The following is a 6,233-nucleotide window of genomic DNA, read 5'->3' as shown; positions in this document are numbered from 1 at the left end:
ATATTTGCTGAATGATTAAACTGAACAAATTCCTACCGAGTTGCTACCCATCCTTTGCATTCAGTTTTGTCTCCCTCTAAACCGTACTGCTCAGAGATACAGAGTAACGCCTGTGAAGTACAAATCCAACTTTAACTGCCTTTCCTGAAAGCCCTGCTCATTCCTTTACCACAGCTCTCCAACCTCGATCCCTGGTCTTTCCACTTTGAAATTCATCCTCTTGTCATCCCTGGTATATCTGGGGTCAGGACACTGCTGCGCCTATAAGAGCACCTCTTGTCTTCTCACATAAGGCCCTGAAGTGTCCTCTCCTGCATGAAAATCCTCTTCCTGCTTGTCCTTGGAGAACCTGCACATGTCTGCCTCCTCTGTGAAGCCTTCCTTGACTGGTCACCCATGCTTCCAGGTAGAATCAGCCACTCCCTCGTTTGCATCTCCAGCTCTGTTCTGCCCTTTACTTCCTAAATGCCAGCTGCATATGCATCTCTCCCCACCAAGAGATGTAAATTCAGAAGGGGACAGGGTGGGTGAGGATAGTAGGCTGTTGGAAATGGGGCAGGGAGGCAAAAGTCATAATGGCACCTGGCAAAAAGAAGAAGGGGGCAAGGGCAAGTGTGGCCCAGAAGCAGTGGCGGCCCTAACTGAGGACGAATGCAGGGCATGCATCTGTTAGGGCACCTGCAGCCGCGGCAGCTGACAACGTGCCTGGAAACAGACTGCACACCAGGTGAGAGAGTGTGGGCCCAGTTAGTGTGCCCAAACCTGGCACACAGCCCAGAGTCAGGCGTGGATCCAAATTAGGCTTGACTTCCCTCTATAAGCAAGCAACAGGGCAGGCCACAGAGGCGCCCGTGAATTTTGAGCGGAACAATGCTTTCCATGCCGTTGATGGCCTAGCTCAGCCCAGGGATGGAGACAGCAGATCCCTTGCTGAATCAGCGGGGCCTCGGGGTGCCAGAGCTATGTGATGGCACTTTTGCCTCTGACTTCAGGAAACTGGTGATTTGGCCCAGGATGTCTATCTAGATTTTGGACATCTTGAAATAGAAAATAGAAATCAAGGGCATGGTAGGCTTTGCAGTCAGACAAATCTGGGTTTTTTCTACTGAGTGACCATGGGAAATCATTTAATTCTCTGAGCCTCAGTTTACGTATCTATAAAATGAAATGATTATAGTGCCCGCCTTATGCCCTACTGAGGATTTTAGATATACTATGCTATATACCAGTGTTTAGTGCTTAGCATAGAGCAGCAGTTCTCAGCTGGGGGCCGTTTGGTCCTCCAGGGGACATGTGGCAATCTTAGGAGACATTTTTGATGGCCACAACTAGGGGTTGTGCCACTGGCATGAGGAAGTCAAGATGCTGCTCAACATTCTATAGGATACAGGACAGCACCCTCCCCCCAATAAGGAGTCATCCAGTCCAAACAGCGCTAAGGTTGAGAAAATCTCCCTTTGAAAAAGCTTGGCCATCTGGAGGCCGTAAAAATGGTAGCTATTAAAATGTAATTATTATCTCTTTCCACTTACATTTATGGGATATACATTTAGCAAATCTGGAAGGAGCTGTGGCACATTAAGAAGGGTTATACTTTTTTGGCACTCCCCCTTTGAGAGCTGGGATCTCTGTCGCCTCCCTTTGAACCTAGACAGACCCTGTAACTGCTTTGAAAACATCTTATGGTGTTAGTGATGATGTCCCTGCTTGGGAAACTAGCAGCTTTTCCTTCCTGCCTCTTAGAAACATCCTCTTTGGGAATCCTGAAATATAATGTAGGAAGACTGACTTCTGCAGATTACCATACTGGAATGTCCAAGGCAGGTAAGCCTGTAGCGAAGGCCAGGCTTTCTCTACAAGCTATAGTAAAATGGTTATTGTTTTAAGCTACAGTGTGTTGGGGTAATCTGTTTTGCACCAATATATGACCAAACATAAGGACGGGGTGTCCTTTGGTATTTTATAATATGTTGATAAGAAAAGGCCCTAGAAATTAAAAAGAAAAATGCAAAACCAAATATTTCTAAATATGTTCATTAAATGGAAACCACTGGACTGACCTTGAAGATCATTGGATTTGAATCATAAAGATCAAAAGTCTTACCACCTGAATGACTTTGGGACACTTTCTTAAACTCTTAAGTATCAGGGTCTTTAACAGCATATGTGAATAATAATAATGCCTATGATATGGAATTTTTCTGAATATTCGATGGGGAAGAATATATGAAGATGTCTAATACAGTTATTGTCATAAAACAGATGCTTGCTAATGTTTGTTGGACTTTAATGTTTGTAGAAGTTAGGATGGAAAAGATTAGCAAGAACTGTGTTATGGGGAATAATTCATGGGAGTCATGAATTTTGAGGAAAATAAAAAATATTATAATTTCAAAAGGCTTCCTGAAATAAAATAGGTAACTTTTTGACTTGCCATTGTTTATAGGTGGGATGGAGATGAGCTCTATACATAGTTGTCTGGCAAGTGGCTTCAGGTGATTATTCCTAAGAATCCAGGTGAGTATGTGTCAGAAGCATTCTGAGAAAGAACTCCATTAACTTGCATATTGGACTTCAGTCACAGAGAGTCATGAAGAGAGGGTAACTGGGAAATGCAAAAGAAACTAAATCTCAAAGACAAACTATTGGTTTCCTGGGGGAAGGTCTCTTATACATAAGTAGCAAAGCCCAGTAAGCGGGATTTAGGAACTCCACCCAAGGCTGGAGGGGAGTGGGCCTTGGTGCTGGCTTCAGTGCCGTGACTATACTGTTTAAGACGCTGGTGGCAAATCATGCTCAGAATCTGAGCAATGCTGCTGTGGGATCCCTTTTGAAAAGGAGAACATAAATGTGAAAAGAGACAGAAAATGAGCCCGGAGCCTGGAGCAGAGGGTGAGCAGCGTTGTCTGATCGGAAGCAGCAGGGCCGTGTGTACATGGAGCATGGAGGCCTGAGGCGATCATTGAGAATGGCCTCCCCAGAAGAATTAGACAGCTGGAAGTCCATCTTAGGAACTCCCAGGGAGCCAAAACTCAAGGCAGAGGGACCCCGGAAGGTAGTGATAATGTCATGAACTTAACAAAATGAATGCAACGGGGGCAGCAAAATTTAGGTTTAAATTTGAGCCCATTGGTTAATGTAGCTTGGAGATATTTGGTTTACAAGCCATAATGAGAAAATAAGCTTGAATTGTGCATCTCTTTACCTTGCAGGACTTCCATTTGCATAGTCAAAATCTGTCAAAAGGAGTGGTTTGAAAGGGATTCTTCAGAGAACTCATACTCTTTCCACTCTCCCTATCACTCCAGCTGCACGGTTTGTATATTTTATTTCTCTAAGGGTAATAACTTGTCTGTGAAATGGGGCAGGTGGTGGCTCCATGGGTCTCCAGAAAGTTCTAGAATAGGTCATGAAACTGTCACCAAGCAAGACACAATCATTGTAGGGACACAGATAGAACACACCAACCAAGTCATGGCTCCATGAAAGGTGGGCTCTGCTGCGAGCTGGTTTTACGCCCCGCCTCATGCGTTCCTCAGAGAGGAGCTCCTTGCCCTGACTGTGCCTGTACTTTAGCCTCTGCTCCTCTCTCCCCACCTGGCAGGCAGCTCTCTCCTTCATGCTTCACCTGGATGCTCATATCATTTCTATTCTCCCACAGGAGCAAGGGGCAGTGTGTTTTAGGGATCAAACGTAGGCTTTGTAACAAACAAACTTTCTTAGTGCAACGATTGAACTACTCTGTGACTTGAGGGGGTCTGTAAATCTTTCTGAACCTCGCTCCTTCCATCTGTGGAATACGAATCACGAAGCAGCCTTCCCCGCAGGCATGCTGAGGAGATGGGTGTTAAGTGCTCCGCAGCGTCATTTGGATGGTCTTTCCATGATTGCCTCATTATCTGCTCATCAGTCCAAACCGGAATGGTCTTGTTTAGAGCTAAACACATCCACAGAAGTCAACTGTCAATTGCACTTGAAGTTATACCCTTCGGTTGATGAATTGTGTTAGGTTACCTCAGGGCTGAGAAACTTCAAGATTTTGAGGAGCATAAATAAAGAAGATGAATATGAAACACGATGGTTGGATTACATGGTCTTTCTCGACACCTACCAGGGACTGCCAAATGGGAGTGAAAATAAGAGTACAGGGAGCTCTTTACTTCTTTCCAAAGCATCATTATCTGATATGAGCCTTAAAACTACTCTGTGAAGTAGGAACAGAAGAGATGATTGTTGTTAGCCTCAGATCACAGGTGAAGGCACTAAGCCTCAGACAAGTCCTGTGTTCAGCATCTGCTTAATACAGAAACTTTGAGGCATAACTCTTGCTAGTATGTACTCGATTTGTCTTTGTCTCCTGATTTTTATTGTATTGACACAAGTGTAGGATTGGAGGACAGGGCTAATATTTTCGAAAATGATAAATATGTTCCATGGAAACAAAAATGTTTCCATGTAATCCTTACAACAACTTCAAAGAAGCGATTGCCGTCTCCATTTTATTGACAATAAACATGAGGCTCGGTGAAACTGAGGAACTGTACCCAGTGATGCAACAAGAAAGTGGCAAAGTCAGGATCTGAATTCAGCTCTTCTGATTCAAAATAAGAAGCTCCTTCCTCCCAGTGGGCCTCCTCTGTGTCCAATATTTCATGGCAACAGAGTGTTATTGCATATCTAAAATGACCTCCCAGAAAGAATTCTCTCCACTAAAATGACAAGTCTCCTGCTCTGCAGAAAGAGGTTTCACTTACTGGCAAGTTACATATCCACTGGCATTTTTCTGTTAACTTAGTTCTTGCCAAAAAAAAATTGTACTCTCAGCAATTTTGCCACAAGAATGGAACTGACACCTATGACCAAAGGGTCCATGATTCACACAGCACCCTGACTCCCTCATTCCTCACTGCCCCTCTTGCCTGCAATGCTCTTCTTTCCACCAGTCCTTTCAGAATATTTTCTAATTGTGTCCGTGCAGAGCAAGCCCATCAGTCTAGTTACAACCAGTTACACTAGCTTCACCAGAAGAAAAAAAAAGCTTGTCTATTTCAATGTCATATAAAAAAAATTGATTGCTGCTGTTATTAACTGAAGACATTTCTCCCTGTAACCCACAGAGTATTCTTTGGCGTAGTTTTAAGCAGTACATAAGCAAGTAACAGTAGAAGAAGACACCTTAGCAAGGGAGCAAGTGACTGTTCTAAATTCCAGCCATGTGTCAGAGACGACTTGTTGAGGCACACATGTAGGGACTCTAGAGAGAAGGTCTTCTCACAAAAGGAGAATTTTGTAAGTAACATTAAGTATGGAAGTTGTTCTTTTTCTGCCTACAGCCATGGAAATGTACAAAATCTTATTGTGTAGCCTCAAGCAAACAACAACAATAACAGACTATTTACTGAGTATGTATTATTTATAAGATTCTGAGTTTGGGCTGTCTGTACATGCCTTCCTCTTTAATTCCACAACAATTCTTTTCTAAAGATTAGATGGGTGAAGTGATTTGATTGAGGTCTCACAGCTAAAAAATGGGGAGAGCCTGGAATCTATACTGAAACTTCCTGCTCCAAGTCTAGTGCACTTTTTGCTACACAAAGTGGGTTCACCGACACTCACAGCAGGTCTGAAGAGCTGTTATGCAGAAAGTACTGGCAGCACCTGTTAGCACTGGAGGATGATAATATCCTGGGCACCTGTCAGAGTAGCGCAGGCCAGGGTGCTGAGTAATTAAAAATAGTAAGAACTGGAACAACAAAAATAAAGTCTGTTTAGTTTAAGGCAAATGATCTTCGAGCTTAGTGACTGAATGCACAGTTTTAAGCAATATGATTACAGACAGGCAGCCTGAGGAGTCTTGTAATAAGCTCTCATGGGAGCAAGAGATGCCTCATCTGTGGACATAGGCTGAGCCTGGTGTGGCAAAGAAACCAATCAAAGGAGGAAGACAGAATCAGGGAACAGCAGAAGGGGAAGGGGACCCAGAATAAAGACAAAAAGGAATGATCTCAGCAATTCCTTGCTGAAGTTTTTAGCAATGCCAAGTGAGGAAGGCTGAGAGAGGTAAGGCTATAGCAGACTTCATTTACTCATTTAATAGCTGTTCCTTAGCACTGACTTTATTCCAGACTCCACAAATACCAAATAAACAAACAGCTTAAAGTCTTTGTCCTTAATACATGCAATGTCCAGGTGTGTATTTGAAGTATAATTATATGCATATAAGTATTGGGGTT

General features: G+C 43.4%; 1 long non-coding RNA gene across 1 annotated transcript; it reads left to right on the top strand.

Annotated features, from left to right (window-relative positions):
* The first annotated feature begins 221 nt into the window (after nt 1–221).
* On the top strand, nt 222–2,657 carry LOC130683147 (uncharacterized). The gene is made up of 3 exons (XR_008996757.1): nt 222–406; nt 1,744–1,824; nt 2,447–2,657. It is a non-coding gene; the product is annotated as an uncharacterized LOC130683147 (long non-coding RNA).
* Nucleotides 2,658–6,233: the final 3,576 nt, after the last annotated feature.

Source organism: Manis pentadactyla, chromosome 3, assembly GCF_030020395.1.
Source record: "Manis pentadactyla isolate mManPen7 chromosome 3, mManPen7.hap1, whole genome shotgun sequence".
Classification (NCBI taxonomy): domain Eukaryota; kingdom Metazoa; phylum Chordata; class Mammalia; order Pholidota; family Manidae; genus Manis; species Manis pentadactyla.
The sequence above is the reverse complement of the archived record's forward strand: the minus strand, read 5'-3'. Positions and strand labels throughout refer to the sequence as shown.